Source organism: Anser cygnoides, chromosome 2, assembly GCF_040182565.1.
Source record: "Anser cygnoides isolate HZ-2024a breed goose chromosome 2, Taihu_goose_T2T_genome, whole genome shotgun sequence".
NCBI lineage: Eukaryota > Metazoa > Chordata > Aves > Anseriformes > Anatidae > Anser > Anser cygnoides.
The window spans coordinates 53813427-53838466 of record NC_089874.1 but is presented as its reverse complement, the minus strand read 5'-3'; the positions used below and the strand labels follow the sequence as shown (position 1 = coordinate 53838466).

Genomic DNA, 25040 nt, shown 5'->3' with positions numbered 1-25040 from the left:
TTTTTTTTCCCACCACAGGGTGTGTTTTGATGTTGTTGTAGATGATTGTTTTCATTTTTGGTGTTTTCTTTTATGGCTTTTGAGTCAGCTGTCTTGAAAGAGGAAGGCTTGACCATCTGGTTCTGGGAACAATCAGCATCTAAGAGGCATGGCTGGTTTGCACATCATTCCAGGCCTGGTTAAAATAAACAGAGCCATCATCCTTAGAAAATAAGATGCACCAGATGTAAAGCAACCTCGAGCTCTGTGGAGAGAGGGTGAAATTTATGCAGCAGTTGAGAGAGATGTAAGGATTAATGGAGGGGTGTTATAAAATGAAATTCCAGTTTCAGTTACTTCTGATGCCTTATCTTGAAAAAAGGAGGGTGGAGAAAAACACCATCTAAGAACCTAAAGAGAAACAGAACCCTGCACTCCACAGGCTTCTCATCATGGTTTTTTTTTTTTCCCCCTTTTTTCTTCACTTTTCCCCCGAGTATGTTGACTCCGTAGGTGTGGTACACAAATCACTCCTCCAACAGGGAACAAGCATGGTCTGTGGGCTGTGCCCAAGAAGGTGCAATTAGCCGGCGCCGTGGGGAAGACCCCAGTAGCCCCTTTCCGCAGGGGCGCAGCGGCAGGAATGCTGCGCTTTCAGGCGGGTGGCATTGTTCCCTGCGCCATTCAGGAGAAGTGGCCGCCTGTTAAAATGTCCCCAGTCTGGTGGTGCTGCTCATTCCCGCTCCGTGTGGGGATGTGGTTTTGTTTCTGGTTTCTTTTTAACTCCTTTTTAAGGTCGATGTATCTCCCAGAGTCTCCTGTGAACCTGTGGGCCTGTGTGCGCGTCGTCTTCTTTTCTTTCTTTCTTTCTGTCTTCTTTCTGTGACAAACTTTAACCCTTCTTTTTAACCCTCTGTCTTTCCTTCCAAGTAGCCTTTACCCTGCTTGTGTGAGCAGCTGACAAAGAGAATAAGTAATTTCTTAGCCTTTCAGTGCTGAACTGCTTCTGTTTTTGTGAGTGGCCTTTGCACCTGTTGTGATAAGCAGCACTCCCTTCACAGCAGCACTGAAAGGGTGGCAATCTTTTTTTTTCCCCTTTAAACTTACCCTTTCTTTCGCTGAATACCAATAATTAAGAAAAAGGCTTGAATCCACTGTGGATTCTTTAGCCTGACAAAACCTAGTATTTATACGGATTGAAATGAACGGGGCGACCATGGCACCTTTCTCATCAGCTTGGTGAGAACTGTCTGGAGCAGGCTCTTGTGAACAAAACAGGATGACCAGTTCACTAAATTTGGCTTTACCCAGCCCAGCCTTGCTTGTCCTGTTTATACCTCCAAACTGTGTTTTCCTTGTGTGAACTTGCCTAATCATGTGCAGCAAAGCATATGAAATAACTCGCGCCGTCGAGAGAAATAAATCACTGCTCTTTAGCATTTAAAAAAAAAAGTGCATTTTGATGTGCTTTTTAATACGTCCCTCCTCTCTTTAATTTGTGAAATACTTGTGGCTCGGGAACGCTGTTTGCTGAGGGCTGGTCTGCTGGGGGCCATGCTCACATGTCTCCGCAGGACGTCTTCCTCTTCACCTGCGCTGTGGGTGCGTTGGTGTGTCAGCTCAAAGCAAAGGAGACCCCCAGTATTTGGGGACGTGTGACAAGGATAGTCAGTGACTGACCCTCAGCACAGGTCTGAAAAAAGGCACTGCAGACTCAAAAAAAAAAAAAAAAAAAAGAGTGGGAAGGCTACCCGGCTGCTAACACAATGCAAGGGAAGGCCTTGGCTGCTGTTCAAAGCTGCTCTGAGTGAGTGTTTCAATTTAATTCTAAATTAAAAGCAGCCAGTGTTGTATAGCACAGGGAAAAGATTATGTATTAATGCTTTTTCCCCCTGACATAATCCTAATGATCGCACTAAAATAAATAAAAGTTAAGCCTTCTTCCTCCCTTTCCCCCGTTGCTATATTATTCTGTGGCTCACAGCCAGATTTTTGTAGGTGAAAAGAAGATGAAGGAGGTCCCAGAAATGCACGATGAGGAGGGATTGTGCACTGATGACCTCCACTTCGATGCTCTCCCTACTCCTTTGCCATTGATGTGCTTTGCTTTGGGACTCCTCGAGAAATAAGGATGAGAAGAACCTGCCCAGCAAGCAGCTTGGCTGAAATTGAACCTGCTCACCATGAGGGCTGTGAGGTGGTGGCTCACCAGCATACGTGTGGTGAAACACTTCTGCCCACTGCTGCCGAAACGTTGGCTCTTGCTCCTGTGGGAATGGGTCAGTGGCACCACACCATGCTCTCACTGGTGAAAAAGGTTTTTCTCCCCAAAACCTCGTGGTGATACCTCTCAGGGAGCGATGCGGTGACCTGCCAGCAGGCCAGGGAATTGCCCTGGTTGGTAGAGGCGTTAGGAGGTCAGGCTGCAGCGTGGAGCTGGGGCCAGCAGTCCTCAGTACGCCCAACTGAGAGGTGATGGGATGTGCCAACTTGGCTTCCTGTCAGCCCACCTCACACCTGAAAAGCACCAAAAACACCCCTGTGGTGCAAATTCATGCTCTGGGTGCAAAATCATTTAAGATGTGGAAGTCTGGAGGAGCTGAGTCAGAGGCCAGGTACCACAAATGCTGGTGGCATAGGAAGTGCAGCGTACTGGCTGTAAGCCTTTCCTCTGTTTTGTCTGTTTCTGAATTCTTGTCTGTCAGCTCAGCAGTGACATGCAAAGTCGCTGATGCCTTGGTTTTGTGCTTTAACACTTGCCAAGCGTTTGACTGTACTTGATATATGCCTACAAGTATCCCAAGTTCCCACAACTCCCATCCAGCAGATCAGCCAGGATGGGGATTTCAGAGCATCTGAGAGCCACAACAGCGTGGGCAGGTAGGCTCTCTGGTGCCAGAGGAGTCAGCAAAACCTTCCAGCTGCAGCAATGCAGGCTCACAGCCCAAGCCATCTCTTCCTCTGGTGTTGGTCCTCCTGTGTTAGGGAGCCCATCTCCTGATTGCCAGGTAGGAATAACTCAGCAAGGGGAGCCTGCTACTCTTGCAGAGCTAAAAATAGACAGAGTAGTTTAACTTTGGTAGCTATTTCACATTTTTTCCCCCACTCTTCCCCCTCACTGGATTTGATGTGGCAGGGCCTGGCATTGCGTTCTTTTCCATCTGTGCCTGCTCTGCCCATTCCTCAGGATACAGGAGATTTGTCTGAATTATTTTAATTGGCAAATGCTTTGTTCAAATAATAGCCGTGGTAGAAGTGCTTCCAGACCTGACAGCCTGGGCCCTTCCACCAGCGCAGCTCTGCCTGGGGACTAGGCCACGGGCTGCGTGCCCAGGGGTGCCAGCTCCCCTCTGCTGCTGGACCCAACCTCTCCCATGTTCTACATCTTTCTTGTCACATCCTGCTGCCTACCTGCTGCTTCACCACTGCCAGCTCAGCTGGCCTTATTTTCCCCAAAAGACAGGCTGCTGGTGGTGCTGGTCCTCCTCCAGCTCCACATTTTCTGCTTGCTGGTCAAGGAGAAATAAGTATAGGTTGCCAGCCCTGGAGACGCTAGCATCTGAAAGTTCTCCCTCTGTTTAGAAGCACTTTCTGTGGGATGAGCTTCCTGCCAGGCCCAAACACTAGGGCCCTGAGTCCTGCAAAGAAACCCACAGCTATGCTTCACCATATGCATGGGAAGGGGCGTCCAACTGTGCAGCTTGCTTTGGCGAATCTGGGCCTTAAAATAGAAACTCCATCCTAGAAAACTTAATGAGGAACCATAAAGCCTGGGTGCATATATAGAAAGTCTAGTGAACAGGCAGCTATCTCATAAAACCCAGAATATTTCTGCAGCTCGTCCCAGAATAAGAAAGCCAGGGCCAAAATGATACAAAAGAGGAAAAATGCTTGCATCGCAGATGAAGCTATTCTTGGCAGGTCTGCAGATTGGCTGTTCTGGTTTCTGTCACGCAGGACTATCTGTGATGTGCATTTGATTAAAACTCAGCGAGTGTTTACGTGCAGAGTCCTGCGGGTGTATTTCTGGAGCTGCCGAGCCCTGATGGCTGTTGGGTGAAGCAGGCGGTAGGTGCAACGTAGCCAGGAACCTAAATGGGGTAGCATCCAAAGACCTGCCTGTGGTGGCATTAGTGATGGGAAGGCAACTGCCTAAGCAGAGGAGGGAGACGTGTCGGACACTAGCCCTATCGACATATGTCAATGAACACACGCAAACAGACTTGGTGTGATGGCAGGAGGGGGGAGGAGGGGCTAGACTGGGTCCCTTCCTTTCTGCCCACCTTATCTTTAATTTAAGGCTGATGGATTGATTACCATTTGTTATGGTAAGTCCATATGCGTGCAGATCCAAGGGTAGGATTAGGTTCCTCCTCCTTTGTTATTCGAAGTCAATCGCAGTTCATTAAATCTCCCTCATCAGTTCCACCACCTGCTCCTCTTCCTTCTCTGACCCGAAGTCGCATGCCCATTTACCCTCTTCCCTTTGTTTTCTGTTTGCTTCTCTTTTAATTACATTTCTTGATCTTCTCCCCATCAATTATTCTGAGGAGAGAATCAGTCAGGAAACATCAATGCAAATGAAATTGTGGTTATGAATGGAGACAAAGAAATGTTCTGGGGGTAGGGGGGGCTTTGTTTTCATTTTCTGATCTGCTCTGGACTCACACGTGAGGCCCCCATGCCCTTCGCTTGGCGTGGAGCAGGGAGCCAGCAGCCTGGCGAGTGGTGGGGGACAGGCCTCTGCCCTCGCTTGCCCCAGCCATGCATGATGAAGTGTGTAATGTGGCCAAGGGAAGTTTTCAGCTTCCTCTGTCTTCCTGGCAGGTTTTGCGTGGCTGTGTCAGAAAATGGCTGCCTGTCGTTGGGAAAACCAGGATCTGCTGCAAATTCAGCATCGATGAAGACCGAGATCTTCCACTGGCTTTGTGTACTCCACAGGCAGCCAGCATGCACTGCATGGCCTTCGCCCTCAGCTGCAGATGGATGAAATAGCTAGATTAGATGTGAACAAATATTAAATCGCTAGGTTTAGGATGCAAGGAAATGGCCTCATGTTGCACCTGGGGAGGCCTGGACAGGATATCAAGAAAAATTGCTTCACAGGGAAAGTGTTGAGGCATTGGAACAGGCTGCCCAGGGAAGTGGTGGAGTCGCCATCCCTGGAGGTGTTTAAGAGATATGTGGACAAGGCGCTTAGGGACGTGGTTTAGTGGCGGACTTGGCAGTGTTACGTGATGGTTGGACTTGACGATCTTAATGGTCTTTTCCAACCTAAAGGATTCTGTGATTCTGTGGTTCCAGATGGACTTAACTGATGGGGCGTATGACGAATAGAGAGGTTTATACGTGTTGCACTCCCTCCTTGGGCCCCTGGCCAAGAAGCGACAGCACAGGGCCTTCTTCTCCTCAGCAAACCCACCACAGGTTGCCATGCCATGGGTCAAGAGCCTGCACGGACTCTGCTTTCAAGGCCCAGGGGGGTGGAAGCAGCCAGCAACAGCTGAGGAAAGGAGGGGTAACACTTTAAAAACATTTGAGCACTTGTCTGGCCAGACTCCTGTGCCGTCCTAGAAAAACAGCATTTAAAAGCATGCTGCTTTTCCTCTCAGGTGATGGGACATGCCTCAGTCTTGCTTCATGGAGCACCCTCCAGTACATTTGCATTGGGGGAGCAATGAAAAAAAACAACAAACAGGGAGGCAGAGGAGAAGGTGCTTTTTGTGCCTTCAGTAGACAAGCCTCACAACAGCCTGAGAAAAGGCTCTGCAGTTCAACCAGCTGTTTGGCAGGCCTGGGCTCATCCCTCTCCTGGTTCCCCTGGGTCAACAGAAATCCTCTTTCTCACGCCCATCTCCTTGCTTTGCAATTGTCTGTGCTGCATATTTGCAAGAGAAAAACACACACACATGGGTTTAGATGCTGTTTAAACCCTAAATGGAAAAATTACTGCAGAAACCAGGTGGCAGTTTTCAAGTTTTATGCCAGTTCTCCGGGGTCAAGATGTAAAGAAATCCATATGTTCATGTTCATAGGTGTGCATGGACAAGTAAAACCTGTGTCTCACTTAGCTGCCTGTTTCCGTGTCTCTAAGTGCCTCCCTTGATTTGTTGAGGGGCTGTAACACATCCATATGTTGGGGTCATTGTAGTGTCATGATCTAGTGGGTTTTATTTTTTTATACCGTTTAATTTTTTTTTATTTTATTTTTTTAATTTTAAGTTCACCCCACATTATGGTGCCAACAGAAGGGTTAATTTTTTCTGAGGTAGTTCAGAAGCAGAGCTCAACCTAGGCAGTGCGAAGCACGGTCAGGTGACGCTTAAAAAGACGAAAGTCCAGCGATTGAGTTCATTTTGGATAAGGAGCTGTTGGCCTGGATTCTTTATCTGAATTTCATTCAAATCTCATAAAATTTCATGTGGGCTAGGAACCCAGGAGAGTGCCTTTTTTTCCAGCAGCCTTGGTGCGTGTTGTCTTTCCCCGATGCGTCATGTGGGATCAGCTTTCTCCTGGCACTTCAGCACTCTTGCTTTTGGCCCTGTGATGGCAAATTGGCAGCAGCATGGCACACAGGGAAGTGGAAACGCTCCGTCCAGAGGTGTGGGAAGTGTAATGGGTTTCATTTTAGTGCCATGCAAAACTAGTGGTCCAGCAGAGCTTACTGAAAGGCATAAGTCTGTCCTCCGCCTGCTTTGGCAGTGCTGTGATCAGGTTTAATGATTCCCAGTCGAAGATTAGGTGCAACTTTGTTATATCTTGGTTTCCATAGTAGACTAATAACTTAGTAGACTTCCGTTTAAAAGGCCTCTTCATTTCCAGAAACTCATATTTTTTTTCCCTTTCTGCCCAAAGATGGGAGAGATGCTTTCTCAGGGGTCCAAGAGGCAGTAAAATATTAAGGGTGTGTGCATAAAATGACAGGAAAGCCTGGTTGGCTGTGTTCAGGCCCTCACTGTGTTCCCTGCTGGGGGAAAATCGGAAAAATAGCTGCACCCAGCTGTGGAGGCACTGGGGAAGCAGAGGCTGGGAAATGAGAGAAGATTTTATTGAGGGTTTTGAGGATATGCAGTGGCCCACGCTTGTGTACGTGTGCTTTGGTCCTAGAAGAAGAATGACTGCAAAGGTTTAAACGTGATTCCATCAGACGAATCCAAATCTAAAATTCATGTCCAAATATCCACCTGCCCTGTAGGCCCAGATCTGGATCAAAACTTGAAAAGCTTTGTGGCTCAGCCCCAAGCCACACTTTGAAACGCTTTGCTACAGCAGAGCTTCAGCTCCTGCTCTAGAGCAGTGCACTGCGGCTGAGCATCCCTGTGAGCATGAAAAGGCGCTGGGTTGGAGGGAAAGACCCAGAGCACAGCACCTGTGAGACACCCTCACATGAGAGTTTTGCATGCGTATCAGTTTGAAGGAAGCATATGACTGTGACATATTTTGCAGGTATCATTAAAACAAAACAACAGCAACAACAAAAAATATTCAGGCAATCCCCATTGTGTCTGAAATACACTGTTTTAAAAAGTGAGTCATGAATTCTTGAAAAAAAAAACACCCTTCAAGCCCTTAATCAGTCTCAGGAAACCACATCGAGATACAGACTGGCAAAAAAAGCAGTATGTCTTTCAGCCTATGACAAAACACAAACTCTTACTTCTTTCCACTCCCAGCCAAACATAACTGCCACAACACTGTTCTTATAGTTTCTTTAAATCCTAGCTGAAGGTTTCAATACACAGAATAAAAGTGAAGGATATTTAAGGATTTTTTTTTTTCACAATTAATTCCATTGGGGTCCCAAATGGGTAATACAGAGGGGGAAAAAAATACTTTTATAGCTGTGGGAACCCAGCCCAGCCTGCTTTGTGTACATGAGTAGAGGCATTGAACACCATGAGATTTTTCATATGCATAAAGGTTGACAGATCAGACCTGATCTTTGTAAAATATTTAATTACATACCATCAGAATCATGTCAGCTATGAAAAAGCAATAAAAATACTAGAGTGTGTCAGTGAGCAGCAGTAGTAACTGCAGCGACATAAACCCATTGAACTTTTACATATATCTCACGCACACAGAGAGCAGCACATCTGCGCTGGCTAACTGCAAACAGTCCACCATCCCCACAGTGCACGTTCAAGCAAATTATTGTGCCTGTTTTGCCAATTAGTACTCAAATTGTGCCACGTGATGCATTCATTACTCTGTGCTTTGGGTGGGGAAGGGGAGTCGCAGACCTGCTACTTGGTAGATGTTGCGGCGTTGTCTTCCTTGCCAAAAAGTGAAGGTTTTATTGCTTTACTTTGATTGATCAGCAAGAAGAACAAACGATCCTGATGCTGAAAACACAGGCAGGCAATGCACTTCAGTGTGACCATGAAGTAGCACGTGTGACAAAGGAAAAGCACGTTGTCTGTGCAGTGTTTTCACCCAGGATAGCTCACCTGCAGCTGTTAGCTGGAGGTTAAAAGCAGAGTTTTATCTGGCTCAGGAAGCCATGGGTTTTGTCAGTTTTTGTGCTGGCAATCGAAGGCGAAAGCCAGAGTCACGCTGAAAGCAAGCAGGGCATCCTTGTCCCACGTGCTCCGGGGGAGTAACTGTGGCTCCCAGGGGGGTTGCATCAGGGCTTGGTGCATCACTTTCCGGGCTTGCATCAGCTGTGGCCACTTCTCCACGTCGCGTTTGCGTTGTTGGAGGAGACTGACTCATTAATGATGGGCTCCATGGGGAAGATCGGGCAACCCACGGTGGAAAGCAGAAGCTGCGGTAGGAAATACCCAGCACATCTTGGAGCAAATGTAAATGACAGGCAGAGAGGGTGACCAGCAGCGTGGTTACTCACCTAGCCTGTAGCTGGCTCCGCGTGGGTGGGGTGGGTGTGGAGCAGGTCGTGATTTTACTGTGGGTCTGTAAATATAGAGTTAATAGGAACAGGTAGCTGGAACAGTACTTCCTGCATTTGAATAGCTATGTTGCACAGAAGTCAAGCTAGCAATCATAGATCATGACTGATTTGCATTTCCACAGCAGGTTTATCTCGCTCTGCTCTTCTGTACAAGCCCTGCCCAGGCTCTGCGCAAGGTCAGAAGCAAAATATGATTTTCTATGCGTGTGTGCACAAACATGTTGCACTTCAAGTTCTTTATTCGAATCTTTGTTCAGCACACCATGCTGGCCTTCAATTGCTTTGCTAATCTTTTTGTTGTTGTTGTTACTCCTTGGTCGTCTTCTTCTTCAGCTGAGTGGCTGTCATCTGTACCTAGTGCATACTGTAAATAACATAGGCTTTATTTCGTGGACAGCAGGGAACAGGACTCAAGGGGCATTTCAAGAGCCAGCAGAAGTGGCCCTGTAACTCTTGGGTTGAATCACTGCCTCCTTCTCCCCATCCCCTCCCCCATGGTTTCCTGATGGCTGCTTTCAGATGGGTTTCTATCATGGGGGAAAGGCACTGATGCAAAGTGGATGACAGCAGATGTGTTCCCTTAACAGGGTCTTTCACTGAATGGCTCTGCTAATCATTATGTTTTGCTCTGTAGGACTTTTTATTCATTTAACAGGTTTATTTCCAGATTACATATTTGTTTTTGTACTGTTTCCTCATAAATACAGGCACTGCAGAAAGAGCAGGCCCCACCATATTTCGTGCAGTATTTGTTTATATTAAGTGGGCCTCACTGAACCTGCATATACAATAAATACCCTTTCAGGATTCCTAGGCAGGAGTGGAGGGAACAGATGGCAAAACAGACCCAGGATTCCCGTTTACAAGGGGATCTTCGAATAACACAGGAGGAATGATAGCCATTAAATAGCCTGCCTTCCAAGTGCCTTTATTTTTGGCCATAAAAATGGGATGCATTAGTTGCTTTTTATTATTGTATTTTTTTTTTTACTCCTCTTTTGCATTTAATAACAACAGGCTTTCAAGGACTTGGAGTAAATCAAAGTGCCAGCCTCATCTGTCCGGTCCATCTCTTCCCCCACCCTCCTTCGTAGCAAGTCAGGGGGAAGAACTAACTAGATAAGGACCAGACACACGTCTCAGACCCACGGCCTTTGAGAGGTGCTTGAAAGGCCAACCTGGATCCAGGGGGCAGATTTGCAAACGGCTGCTAAAGCTCACACCCAGGCTGCAGGGCTCTGCCTGACCGATAACAGCCAAATGCTATGTACCGACGATCTTTCTTGTCCTCTGGTAAGGGAGACTGATTTGTGCTTGGTTTGTTTTTAAGTGTCAAGAGTGAGATTAGGAGGAGGCTGGTCACTTGTTTTTTTGTGCAGCGAGAAGTCTGTGGGTGACAAGGGGAGAAAGAATTAGGGGAGAATCAGGCTGTCCTGCTCTCCAGCCGAAGCCACCGCTGTGTTTTCACAGACCACCTTCATCTGTGAGCAGAGCGAGGAGCACCGTGTTGGGAAAAGCATTTGCAATCTGCACGGGTGATTAAAATAAAAAGTCCTGAAAAAGCCAAGGGACGTGGGGTAAAGTGGATGGTGTCAGGTTAATGCGGTGCATTAGAAACTAATTAGGGTATTTCCAGTAACAAAAGATGGCAACCACAGGCCTGGAAACCAGCCAGCCGCTCGCATCCCACAGGCTGCCTCGGAGGCTTCCACTCCGGTGGTCAGGGTGTCCCAAATGTCACGGGCACCAGTAAAGCTGAGGGCACTGGAAGAGACTGCAATGGCTTGGAAGAGGAACTAGCTCCCAGACAGACAAGAGCAGTGGCACAAAGCCTCACAGAAGACACCAAGCCAGATGGCCGAGGAAACCCTGGGTCTGTGTGTCCAGCCCAGGTGGGACTGGCGCTGGTGAAGAGCCTGGGCTGGGCCAGGGAGCACAGCAGGAGCCAGCTGGGTTTGGCTAAGTGGTAGCTGTCATCTTTGTTGTCATTATGGGGAAAATCATAGCTTAAGTGGGCTAGGACCTATCCAGGTATTATTTTGGAGGCTGTTGCATGCAGGGAGATGGCCATGAAGACTCCTATGTGGCTATGAACTGAGTGCAGCTCAGCAGTATGGAATCCTCCAAGGCACCCTCTGCAATGCAGATACCCTTTGTGGTATATTGTCCTCTTGTACACCTCAGTCTGCAGGCCCTGCGACCCTCTCCCTCTCAGTAAGGAGCAGCCATACACCCACTGATGTCAGGATCCCTCTTCTGATAGGTAGAAGCCTATTTCTTGCTCTATTGCATCAGCCAGGTGCTTTGCAGCCAGGGGTTTTCCCTCAAAACCTCAAATCCTGTTCCAGCTAAACATAGCCACCAGCCTCCTAGCTGCTGCTTGCTTTTTTTTTTTTTTTTTTAATTTAATATTTTATTTTGAGGGTGGAGCGGGGAGAGGTGGTGATAAAGTGAACTCTCCGTATTAAACTGTGAAGTTCCTGGGTTCTACTAGCCCACTTTTAGGTGTGGTCCTGGGTGCTTAACAAAGCACAGAAATTTTACTGGTCTGGTTGCTGGGATGCAATAGGTGCTGCTCTGGGAGGACAGGGACCTATGCAAGCAGAAAGCCGAGGCAAGAAGCTGTGATGCATGTCTTTTTTCTCCCAGCTCCGTGGAGGTGATTCAGCCTTGAAAGGAGGAAGGCGTTGTGACTCAGGCTGCGTCTTGCTCACCCTCTGCTGCAGGGAGGGTCCCCAGCCATTGCTCCAGCCCCTGCCCCTGCCTGCATCGCTGTGCTTTAAAGCTGTGGGGGCTGAAGATCACGCTCACCACCCAGGCTGTGCCTTGGAAGTGTCCTGGGGGACAATTCCCTGTATTTCCCTGTACAGGCAGCAGAGCGCTTGCTGTTCTGTTCCCCCCAAATGGCTTCAATTACAGTCCTTTTCTTGGTGCAGAAAATGCTCCAAAGGCAAAGGCTGCAGCTTTCCTTAGGTGTTGCCATTATGTTTGGCTAGCTAATAATGTATCAAGGTGCTAATTCTGCAGCGGGAACAGGCCTTTCAGGATAGGAGTGGGAAAACAAACAAACAAACAAACAAAAACCAAAAAGAAACACAAGGGGAAAATTGAGATATATCCTCACACTTAAATAAATCTGAGGCTTCCCCTCCACTTCCAGCACTAGGAAGGCTGAATTCACAGCAAGCATGCATGTTGCATGGCCACGCGATGCCAAACGTTATCCATCCCTGCCTCCTCCTGCCTGGGGGCTGCTGCAAGATGGCATGGGACAAGATGACAGTGTGGGGCTTTGCAGACCAATGCGATTTGTGCGTCCTGGATCACCTGAGCATGTTGCAGTGAGGTGCCAGCCTGCTCCGGGCTGCCGCAGTCGCCATTCAAAGCAGCAGGACTGCCAAAGGTGGTTGAAACCAGCAAGGTATGAATAGATTCATGAAGGTCTCCGCAGGGTAAGGAAACGTTTTTGCAGCCTGCTGTTATCTGATCTAGTCAATTTGACATGGCCCCTCATCACGGCAGATCTGAGCAATGCTCAGTATTCAAAAATAGAAGTAGCAACAAACCTCTTCCTTTTCTTCCTTCTCAGTTCACAGGGAAAATATTTTGATTAGTTTGAAGGCTAGGATTTTTTTTTTCTGTCTGTTTAGATAAGTGAATGAATGAGAGAGTGTGTGTGAGAGAGCAAGAGAAACAGAAGTTGCTTAGAGTTAATTTGAAGAAATTAGCCTTGCATTTGCTTCATTCATTTGAGGCAAAATCCTATTATTAGTTCCACAAGTTTAAAGGCACACCATTTCCACCGGCTTCAGCCAAACTCGGACTTTCAACCTGGAAGCCCAAGCCTGTAGCCACTGCTTTGAACAAACCTGAAATTAATTTCCTGCCCCAAATCTCACATTGGGAAGTCATGCCAAGCCCCGGACATCGCCAGGCTGCAGCCAGCGTGTCCCGCGTCCTGCTTTGAGAGGCGGCATCCACCCGCAGCAGCTCTCCGTGTGCCTGGGCTGCTCGGCGGAGGTGGAAACTCTGCCTCACGAGTGCTGCTGCCACGAAGTCTGGTTGCTCTGAGGGCTGAAAGCCGTGCATGCGAAGCAAGTCAGTATTGAATTGACGCCCGTACTGTTCATGAGATCTGTTATCCACCTAGAGGCTATTTTCACTTTGAAGTGGCATTTGCTCCATAATAAGTAACATCTCAAAATGCTGTTAATTAAAGTTTCATCTGTTTAGAGGATTTTCTTTTTCTTCCTCCCCCCTCTTTTTTTTTCTTTTCTTTTCAGAAGCTAGTAATTAGTCCAATAATGTGGAGACATTGTTACTGCAGCTCATTAAATTTGGCAATGCTCACTTGAACCTTTGAGCGCTGGCAATGTCAAGTTGACCTGAAATGCAAGGATTCCATCTGTCGGGAATTACTGATGAATTGGAAATTAAATATAAATATATATATTTAACTCATTACTTGTGCTGGATTGACAGTCCTGTGAGCGCTAGCATTTCATGTTCATCGACAGATTAATAACGCTCTCCCTGGGCTCCAGCCCTCATACTGAGGGACTGGCAGCAGGGAAGAGAGGAGAATCAGATGCCGCAGGGATTTAATTTTTGTTCTGTCTGTAGAGTACGCTGATGAGAGTGTCAGTTTGGGGTGAAGCGAATATCTGGGCTCACTCTGGGAGGCTGCAGTCCACCTGGATTCCCACAGACGTCAGGTTAATTTGGGATCTCTGTTAGGCCCCCACCTGCATCCCCAACATGTGCCGGGTCTCAGTGCTGTGGAGCATGAGCCCTAAATGCTGGCATGGGTCAGCCAGAGACCTCTCTCCTTTGCCTGTCTGTAGAGGAAAGGCAGGGTCCCTCAGCGGCTCAGAATTAGAAGGTTCAGCTGGTGCCAATAACTTAAATTCTAGTATGGCCAGTAGTTTATTATGGCAAGAGGAATCTTGGGAAAAAAAAAATAAAAAAACAAAACAAAAACAAACAAACAAACAAAACACACACTCACACAAAACCCCAGATAACTGTGAAGGGAGAGAGAAATAACTGAGAGTGGCTGGGCTGCTGGGAGACAAGGCGAGCACAAAGTGCAAGATGTCCCTAAAATTACCTCTCCTCACACGGTGTCCTCTTGCCAGTCTTATTCAGACTAGATCACTTTGCTCATCAGCCAGAGTCTTCCTGTCCCAGGATGAGAGATCTCTGGACAGTTCACCCCTTAAATACAAGGCTGCTAGGTTTGCCAAAACCTGGGTTTTAATCCCACGTCTTCAGACTTCAAACTTGCTGTTTTGTCAAAGCCCCGCTGGCTCTCCGAGCCTAAATCTACCTTTAGAAGCAGGAATACTGGATCCATGCATAGGGAGGCACGACAGAGCAGATGAAATGACTAAATATTTAATATTAAAGATTGTTCACACATTTCCAACCTAATGTTACCGGCCAAGGAGAGCTGGATGTTTCACATCAGGTTAGCAGGATATTGCAATATTTTGGCTGCTTATCTGAAGTGGAATGAATGGAACTGCCAAAGCTTTTGAAGTTCACTCGTGAGATAATATTTTATTAATTTTCTGAGCTGAGGGCACTTTAGCATCTCCTGTGAGTCTTCTGAATATTAAATGCATGTAGCTCTATAGGCAGGACTCTTTCAACATTCACTCATTCACTGTTTAAAAGCGCCCACTTTCCATAAATTGAGAGCAGTCTCCTTGGTTTTCTGAGAGTTATCTTCCCCCCAATAAATTAGAAAGTATATCAATTTCCTACTTCTGCCTTTGAATTCAAAGCAGGAGCTACTTCAGCACAAGGGACGATGCAGTCTGTGTTTGTCTTGTTTGTCTGTCTGGTGCACAGAAAATGTGGCTTAAGCCAGGACAAGCTCCCGGGCATTAACTCCAGCGATCCCAAGACCACCAGCTGCACGTGCCACCAGCAGGACCAGCGCTTTGACCACTAGCCAGCCCACCCGGCCACCTCCCATCTCTCACGGCTGCTGTGCCAAAGGCTGGGCTCCTCTGCCTGATCCCTTCGCCCTGGGGTCAGCGGGCGTGCTCCTAGCCTGGAGGCAGGTAATGAGGGGCTGGTTTCAGAGAGTGCTCAGATAGTGAGGATGGTGAGTGCTCACCAACCAGGGTCTGCACGTTGTTTCCTGTCCCCAGCCAGGGCTGGATGAGAGCAGGGGAGCCCGTGTGCCAGCTGGAGAAGCGCTTGCCGTGCTAGGTTCAGCAAGCCCTCGCAGGTGCGCCTGGCTGGGCAGAGCTGCCAGCACAGGCTTCTGCAGCAGCAAGGACAGGCAGTTCCTAGATCTAACGTCTGACGCTTTATAAATAGCGTTAGATGAGAGGGAAAAGTAAAAAGCGTATCGAAAAAAAGAAATAAAATGACAGCCTTTGTCCAAAAATAGTCCAGTTGCATTGTTTCTTTTCCCAAAAAAAGAAAAAAAAAGAATAGAGGTTGCTTTTTCTGCATTAAGCTTGTCATAACCGGATGATTATAGTAACACCACGAAAAGAGCCAGCCAGGATATGACACTTTAGCTTTCAAAATAGCTCTTCCTAAAATAAACCCTTCCCTCACAGGCTGCTACTGTGATACTTATGGGAAAATGTGAACAGACCACTTGTTCTCCCATCCTTCCTTGGAGATTGAGGAACTTTCCATCAGTTTATCTGCTCTAAGCCCCCGTCCCTCAGACTGGGAGGCCAAAACTGCAGGAAAATGGTGGTAGTGTAATTTAATATGCTCCACAAATTTGCCTAAATGACCCTTTGGAAGGCTTCTGATTTAATTAGATTTACTCTCTGCCCACAGAGAATAAACACATGGGCCTGACATTTCCATAAAGACCACGCTCTTTGCAGGGGCTGCAATGCAAAGCAGGAATGTCACCGACCCTGACCGAGCCACTGGGGGACTCTGACTGCACAACTGCACAGGACGGCAGTGCATGAGCCCGGTCCCCTCGAGCACCTGCCTTCTTCAAGCACTCTCACCAACCACAAGGTGCAAAATGAGGTTTGCGTGAGCCGCAGGCATCTGCGCTGGCCGGGTGCCACCCGCAGCACCCCGCACGGGGCTCGTGCTGGCTCTGCGAGGAGGGGAACACCAGGCAAACGCACGTGACACCTCACGCTGCCTGGCTGGCACAGCTGGTGGATTTACTTCCCTAATGTAATCTTTCTGTAAATGTGCAGGTGTTTCTCCCATCCCAGCACGGGAGGGGAGTCGCGATGGCTGCGTTCTCCATGTGTGCTGTGCGGGAGCTCAGTTTGTACAAGGAGAAAGAAGTGTCCCTGTGTGGCAGGGGGCAGAAAAATGAGCTTTCTGCTTCCTTGTTTTCTGGTGCCATGGCTTCCCCAAACAAAGCCAGCAAAGAGCGGGGGCTGGCCAGGTTCTAATGATATTTACTCAATTTTCCACTAATGAAGTTTAGTGGCTTGTGTAAGTTACGGCACCAGCTACTCCCCTCAAGATATCTCATTCAGGAAGCACAAGGACTATTTTCCAATTTTCCCATGCTGTCTCGGGAGGTGATTTCTTGCTTCACTACCCATCCCATCACTGCAAAATGAAATGTATCACCATTGCAGGTTTGTCACGTTTGCCTTCTCCTAGCAGATATTGGACAGGTTCATTGTCAGCTACAGAGCTAACACCGAAACCAAGTATGTGAGCATGTTGTAACAGGGAGCTTCTTGAAAGGAGGGTGAAACAAAACTGCTAACAGAAATTCTCAGATAATAGGGATGAGGTTTTACCTTGGGTTAGATTGGCTCTGTCCTCACTGAGGCCAGTGGTAGGATTTTTTAATTAAGGAGTAAGTCTGATGATCTGTGAACTGGGGAAGTTCAGGTTTCAAGTCGCCCTGCATGGATTGACCTGTGAGATTGTCACATTGCGAGAGCCATGGGAACAGACTGTGCTCAGGCCAAGCAGTGGAGCATCCTCAACAGGACAAATGCAGTTTGGGGTAAATTGATAAGCTTCTGTATCTGATGAGATAACACGGCTTCATGTTCTTGTGAGTGCTTTGCCTTGTCAGGGCAGGAGAGGAGATTTCTCTGTTCTCCTCCAAATATCAGGAAAACAAGCCTGCCAGTGGTTTAGTACAGTAGGTGTCCCGAAAGTATGTATACACATACTATAGAAGGAAGCATTCACCCACACAAAGGTACCTGTTTGCTCTTCCAGCCTGCATCCCTCTCCCCTGCTTGACATCGGCATGAAGTTGTACTGCACAACCACGGCTGCAGCATTCAGCATGACATTTGGGATCCAGGCTTGGTTGGCTATTCAGTTCCCTGCCATGTGTCTAGATGCACCACAGCCCTCTGGTGCTTCAGCCTTCTCAAAGAATGGCAGCTCATCCTTTTGCTTCTCCGCATGTTGTACCTGTCCTAGAAAGTAAAAGTCATTTTGATCCTGGGCTAAAACCCTGAAAGGATGTCAAGCATGGTGTGGAGACAGTGGCAGGGAGATAGTTAACATCCTCCCCCTCTGCAGGGAGACATGCAGCTGCCTATCCAGCCTGCCAAACTGAAAGGGGATCCAGCCCCCAGGGAAATGTGTCTGGAGTTACTTAATCCCAAAAGGATTATAAAAAGAGTACGCTCTAGGGAATCTCTCAAGCCCTATCGCCCTTAAAGAAAAACAAAACCTAACCCCAGAATTAACAGCCCTTTTCGCCTTGATAGTTTGCAGCAATGGATATCCCTGAACTTTCACCACAAAACTTTGGAAGGGGCAGTGGGGGAAGCGGTCAAACTGATCTCAATGCCCTCTCGTCTCTGCCAGCTACCTTCAAGGCAGTCGGTGCTGCTCCTCTGGAAACCTTCCCCTGCCTTGGCTTCATTGGTGCTCCTCTGGAAACCTTCCCCTGCCTTGGCTTCATTGGTGCTATCATTTCCTGCCTCTCCTCCTACCTCTTTAATCTTGTTCAGCACGTGCTTTGGAGGACCTTCTCATCTCCCTCCAAGTTTTGTATGGGTTTCATCGGGTTGAGTCTTTTATCCCCACCTCTTCCTCCTCTGTATTTTATCCCTGGTTAATCTCAGCTGCACTCCCCACTCTGCCTGTTCATCTGTTATCTTTCTGACCTGTATTTAGACTGTAAGCTCCTTGGGATAGGGTCTGTCTTTTTATTTTATACTTTTACAGTACCTCCAGGAATCTCCAGGACCATGAACTCACAGACTGGATTTAAGTCATCGAGCGGAGTAAAAACATTAAAAGAGAGCTAGTCTGTGAGGCTGCATGGAAATATCCTTCTAATTTTCGGCAGCAGTCCAAGGCAGTGAAGCTTTCGTTGGTATAACTGTGTGAGCACTGCTCTCCCACACAGCGCAACGGGATGGAGCAAAGCCCCCAGCTCACCCCCTGCCAAGTCACCCATTGCCTTGCCAGCAGTGGGCATCAATTTACCGGTGAGGAGGAAGAAGGGGTCCTCTTCCTCTTGCGAGTTGTGCCAAGAAATCTTGGTTACCTTGGCTACATGGGTGATCAGTGCAGTTGTGGTAATGCTTGACTGCTGCCATGCCCGCCATAGCACACATCATGCAAGGGATGCTTTTTAAGAAGCTGTGACAATAGTTTTTTTTTGTCCATTTGTTTCTGTTTTCCTCTTTGGTGGGTCCTAAGAAGTACTAAATGTACCGGAAAAGAAGAACAATCTGGATGCCTTGACTTGCACACGTTGTATACTCCAGTGGGCTCTGGTCAGCACTTTTTTCTTGAGTCCATTGAGACCATCAGTAAGGTTTCTTGTTGTTTCCAAGCAAATATCTGTTTCTACCCACTTTATCAGATCCCATTCAGAAGATGAAACAATGTTTTGGTTTGTTTAGCTTTGCGTGAGGACCTTCTGTCCTTTTCCACAGCCTCTTCTATAAAGAGCTGTAGAAGCTAACAACGTCTTCGTTAATTTTAAACAGGCATATCCATGTAACCACTCATCTCTGATGGCCACAATTAACCTCCAGACAGCACCTGCTTGTCTTGGTGTTTCGCTTTGTGATTCTTGTGGTGTTTCCCAAAGAAAACCTTCATCATGCCCAGTCACATCATACAGGTGTCTTCCTCCCCCCTCAGCCCCCTGCAACCTGGAGCATCCCCATGGCAGGCATTTTGAATACAGCTGACCACAGGCTGTAACCCCTCTGTTAGTTACCCTCTCCTCCTCTACTTCCCAACCCTCTGACTGTGAGTAGTTTTCTTTGTGGTCTTTGCCACTGCTGAGGGCACCTGGCCCTCCGGACATTTTTGAAGCTTTTCCCATAACATACATGAGGAAGTAGCTGATGATTTATTAAGATCTAGTAAACCATTAATTCACTCATTCAGGACCCAGTGAATTTCTATTTGCTGCATCTTTTATCGAACCGCCTCTGCTCTATTGACCGGATGATTACCTGTTTCTAAAAGTAACTGCAAATCATCCAACAACATGATACTTGTATGAAGAAAGACAAATAACAGATCAATGGATCAATCTATCAGCTAAGATGACTGTAAAAGTAACAGTCAATCTGTGTTTCTGCATCAGGACTGTTGCCAGAAGCATCTTTTGGAAAGAAGAAAAGTACTTCTAGGATGAACAACATGAGTGTACTTAAGCAGGAAATATCTAGAGAATGGAAACCATGTGAATGGGAAATACTGACCAGAGTTTCTGTTTTGGTATGGAGATGGCTCTCTGTTCATTGCACGCTCTTAGCAAACTTGTCTCGCTGCCTCTTGATGTTGCATTGTTAGATAGTGCCACTGCTGTTACTTCCCTGTGACAGTAAAAACATTTCCATAATAATCATAACAATAGCAGCCAGATGGTAAAATTCTGAAGAAAAAAAAAAAAAGATAATTTTTACAAGCTTTGTGTCTGCTAGGACTGTAAGTCTTTAATCTATTCTTTGCAGTGCAATCTTTCAGGCTGGGCAAGGCTTTTTTTTCCTCTTTCTTTGTCTTTCCATATCTCGGTTTCCCCTTCTTCAGTAAAATGAGAATAATCTTACAGCAAAGTTAGAGAATCAGCCACAGTAGGGGTTAATCGGCACATAACAGGTCTGTTGTGGGGGAACGTATGGAGACTTATGTACAGACCACTGGGAATTAGGAAATGGAGCTCCACCTTGCCCTTTGCTTCCTGTTTTGTTCTGTGGGAGTTTTTTCTCCTTCTGTTTGTGATGCTGTTATATGAGGCTTGCATTGCTACGAGTGGTGACTTTGTTTTTCCTGACTTGAGCCATGCTGACTTGGCAAAAAATAGTGATGCCTGCCTGTTCAGTGTAACGAAGAACTAGGAAAGTTCATGGTACTGTGATGCCGTATTACACTATGGGAAGCGTATAGGGTGATCAGTTTTATCGCAATTTGGTTGGTCTGGCAAGGACACAGAGCTGTTTGGAGATTACTCTGTGCTGGAACAAAAAAGAAGCAAAAAATTTGGATAGGGTAGGGGATTTTGGGGAAGGTGCGAGTGACGTTCCTGAGCAACAGCCCCTCTGCCCCGCCTGCTGCCCCAGTGCTGCTGCTGCAAGCAAAATCCTCACCATGGGCTGTCCCAGCAGCTTGTCACACTGCGTGAGAGGGATTTCAGTTCCTGGGAATTATCCTGTGCTTTAGAGATGGGGAACTGGCCTGAGGAGCTTGTCTGTGGACAGCACGCAGGTCCAGGGCTGGCGTTAGAGGCCAGGGCATGCAGGGACAAGGTGGTGCAGAAGCACCCATGATGGCACTGGGGACATTGTGTAGATGAGCTGTCACTACCCTGTTGATATGTATAGGCTTGCACACAAGGGCATTGATGCTGAATTTACATACCACCTTTTAAAAACGTAGCAGTTTTTCTTCACAGCACAGACCTTTTTTCCTGGACTCTTAGCTTTGCATGTGCTGTAACCCATCTTCAAGCTACCCACCTTTATGCCCTCAGTATTTAAATATGAAAGATGACTGTAAACATCTCGCATCTTCAGCAGCAGATCGAAAGCCCATCCTGGCACATCTCATTCAGTTTAGAAGTAACGACAATGTTAGCGACTGTGAGAATAGATCGCAGTCTGCCTGAACTCGTTTGTTCTCTAATGGCTGAAGTAAGCCTCTGTATGAGTTTAAACTGATATATATCTCACTGCAAATGAGGTAGCGAATATTTGTAGTGAAAATTTCAGTGTTAATTTAAACTGATTTAGGTAAAATCTGAGTATCTCTGATACATGCTACCCATACTTTCCATTTACTTCTCTTGGGGAAGAGTGAGTTAAAGCTGATTTTTCTTAACCAGGGAAACAGAGCTAATGTAATAAGCCTCTTAAGATTTCCTTAAACCAGCAACATTAACTGGGATATCTCAAACACTACAGCTATTTCAATGCATTGTTCTTCATTGCTGTTAATACAACCGCATTTGTACTTTAGCAGGATACATTTTATTGTGCTGTGGCTGTGCCGTGCCAGGCTAGCAGGGAAGAGGTTAGCTGTACGGAGGGTGGGTTCACTGGCGTCCATCCCACAGGTGCCAGGTAGCACTGCATCCCTGCCTGATGCGCATCTAGAGCATTCGTGCTCCAAAAAAGGGGCAGAGGAGGACAGGGTGACTCCTGGAACAGGTGACTCCCTGTCTCCTGACAGGGGAGAGTTTCGCTCAGGACTCTGAAGGTGATAAAAAAAATAAAAAATTAGCTTGACAGATTGCTTGCTTTTGCTGCTGTGGCCTTTAAGCAGTACATTAAGTTGGACAATGTGAGAACCAGCGGCCTCATGACCTGGGAGGGTGTAAATCTTCCCCTGCTCCCACCCCTTTGCTGCTCGTTGTCTCCTCCAGCATTTTGCCCTGCCAGAGGCGAGCAGGGGCACAAACATCCCCCAGCACCCACTCAGCATCTCGGCCAGGGTGCTGGGCCTGGAGGGGGAGGCTGGCCTCCAGATCTGAACAATCACTATTGGCACTGGTGCGAGGTAGCTCTCACAGAAGTGGTCCTGCTTTCTGTCAGGGGCAGGCCGTACAAGCGGGCAAAGCTGGACAATGGTTAATACAGGATAAATAGGTGTCTTAGTATATGGTTAATCAATTGCTGTAGAGGCCAGGAGGTCAATGGGCTTCTCTCAATTTCTGTCACACTTGTATGCTTATGAGCATTTGTAATACATAATATTCATGTCTGTAGCATGTCCACAGTATCTATTTGTCGTTTATTAACTCTTTGTAAATGTTCCCTTAATGCACGTTGTGAGCTAACAGGTGATGCATAAAACTACTACAAAACTTTCTTACAGTTTTTGTTGCTGTTTTTGTTTCCCATCAGAGAATGAGAAATCAATGCATTCTAAATTTCAGCTACAAATAAACCCCAGAGTGAAGAGTTTGCAATGTGGTCCAGACAGTCCAGACAGATCTTGTCATACCGGGCCATTCTGGTGTCTCTTTCAACTAAAACATCACCGAAATACTTATTTTGCTTGCTCTATGACAGCATAATCTCTTATGAAACAGATATCAAAACCGAAACAACATGTTTTGATGTTACTGAAAAACAACACTTTCATTGATCCCAACTGAGCTTTGCAATTTTTGGAATTTTCACATTGCAGAAGATTAAAAAAGATCTCGGTTTTCATTCTCATTCTGCTTAGGAACACAATTAACTGGAAAAAAAATGGAATTCCCTTGCAGCTAGCAAGTCTGCTGTTTCTGCACGCTTCTCTGAAAAATAAATGGGATTACTTTGTTTAAAAAACGCTTTTAGAAACCTCTGTTAAAGCCCTAAAATGCACAGGAGGGCATGATCCTTCTTCCTTTGAAGTCACTGGCACAGTATCCATTGACTTGACAGGGAGTGGGATTGACTGAATAATTGTGCTGCCGTATGAATGTCTACCCTGACACTGCACAAAGTCACGCTGAAAGCCACTTGATGTCATTCTAATCCTGTCTCCTCACAGTGGTGTTCTGGAGAATAGGGTTGTGGTTTTTTTTCCCCCCCCTCCGTATTTATTATTTGCAGAACGAACTAGTTAACAAATAGAAAGGACAAAGCCTAACGGCAGTGCCATTAATCTCTAAAGTAACTTGGTCTGCTGCTGAAGTGAGCAACTGCTCCATGCAGCAAGTGCTAACAAGGGGTTTTTAGCCAGCAGTGCTTTAATGTGCTAACGAGAAACTTGTTAGCTGGCGGTATCACTGAAATGTGTGGCTGAGCATTGCAATGCTGATTGTCACTAGGTTTTTGGCCAGAAGAACCCTGGTGCTTTGCATCTGAGCATCTAGAAATGCAAACCCCTGCTGGGCGAGGAAGAAGAAGGGGCCGCAATACTCAGGCACTGATGCTGGCCAACGTGACAGCCCCGCCTGCATAACGCTGGGGCCCTAATACAAGGGAGAAGGGGGATGAAGTGTTGCCTCCACCAAGGAAGCAACTCTGGTCGCAGTCCTCCTTGTAAGTTTTTGGGGAGAAAATAGCACAAGATGGAGTCACCGCCCCGTGGATCTCTGAAGGTGCCAGGTTGTCCTAGTTGTAGCCTACCTGAGGTGTCACTGGACACATAAACTCAAACATGTATGGATAACCAGGTGTAAAAAGGTTCACAGCTTGTTCCTTCCAAGCTGTCCTCAGCCTCTGCATCCTCCAGCGTGCATCAGGGGTGGTGGGGAAGGCATCTCCTTCTGGATTCTTTTCCACACTTCTCCACAATGACCTCACATCTCTCAACCTTTTAAACCCCCTCTGTCACTAAGTCAATCCAAATTTTCTCCTGTTATATGCTTAAAACCAGAACATGCCAAACCAACAAAACACTGTTTGATGGCAATGGGATAAAGCCAAGTTTCACTATGCCACTCTTTTTGTGTTCAACTATCCCAGACCACAGGAAACATCAAGCCAGGTCTTGAGCTTTTATTTCTTTGGTGTTCAACTTGACTTGGCTATGGCAAGGTTGTCAGATGCTCAGAACAGCCTGTTTGATCGACTAAAGGGTAAAGTTTCAAGAAGTCAGTCGTGACGAGAAATGCCAGGTCTGTATTTTGCTGATGTGTATGAAGTAGGACTTTCTTTTATGATGAAATGCACCGGAAGGTTGTAGCACCACGTATTTCACTTTCAGCTGGCTCAGAATAAGCTTTGAAAAAACAAAAATCCCTGATCTACTCCTGTTAATCATTGATACGGTCTTTGATCCGTTGTCAGCTTTGTGTGGCTGATTGACGCTTCCCCACTTTTTAACCAGCTTTCCATTTGTGCTTTTCTTTTAAAGATTATCTGTTCTCCATCACGGTTTGAGCAAGCAGAAGAAGCTGTAACAATGTGAAAAACTGTATTCTTTTGGTACCTCTGATCAGATGTGAGTGTTGTGAGTTGTCTTTGTGTAAAACTAGTGCCATTCCAAAGGACAAGGATTTGGAGTAATATCCAGACTGGCCAAACTCTTCCTCCTGACACAATTTCCAGCTCCTCTGTGACATGGACAATGCTTTGTAGGAGAAATCTCTCACAGTTGGGTGTCCTCAACTGCTTCCCTCTGAAGACTGCTAGAAAATCACTGCAGTTTTAGGCCTGAAATGAGTGTGAGTGAACACTTTTTGGGCACAGATGCCTTCAGCTCTTTTTCACTTTGTGGCTTTTGATCTAGCCTGTTTGGGTTACTGTACTGACCCTTAGTGGATGGTGCGATAAGCTGGGGCAGACGTGGTTGCTCCATGAGCAGGTAACTCTGAGAGGAATACCCAAAGATGACATGACTCTGCCACACTGCCAGATTTGGGAAGGATGGAGAGACCTGCTGCCATGGTCAACGTTTTACGAGGGCCATAGCAAGGATGTTATTTCCTGTGAAACTGAGCTGGTGGAAACAGCCAAAAATCTACCAAGTCCTCGTCTTGGTGATGGCCTCAGGTGTCCACCATAGGTCCAATTTCTCTGATTTTTGATAGGACTCAGAAGTAGCTTCTGGTGAGTGCTTTATGGTTCCTAGCCAGCCGGTCACCATGCTGTCACTCTCACTGTCTTTTCATGACATTTGCGCTGCTGACTGCCATCACGCACTTCGAGGATAATGCGTAAAGGCTGCCTGATCTGCTGCTCCCACCAGAGGAACTGGCTGCACTTTGCTGTTCGCCTTATGAGCAAAGCAGAGGAGAGGTTAGTGGTTCAGGTTC

The 25040-nt window shown here is 46.9% G+C and overlaps 1 long non-coding RNA gene across 4 annotated transcripts in view; it reads left to right on the top strand.

Moving 5' to 3' along the window:
• The first annotated feature begins 4153 nt into the window (after nucleotides 1-4153).
• The window catches only part of LOC106041719 (uncharacterized), a 200995-nt gene continuing 180108 nt past the window's right edge, over nucleotides 4154-25040 (top strand). For all 4 annotated transcript variants that reach the window (XR_010829304.1, XR_010829302.1, XR_010829303.1 and 1 more), the window contains exon 1: nucleotides 4154-8751. This is a non-coding gene — a long non-coding RNA (uncharacterized lncRNA). The remainder of the gene's footprint in view (nucleotides 8752-25040) is intronic.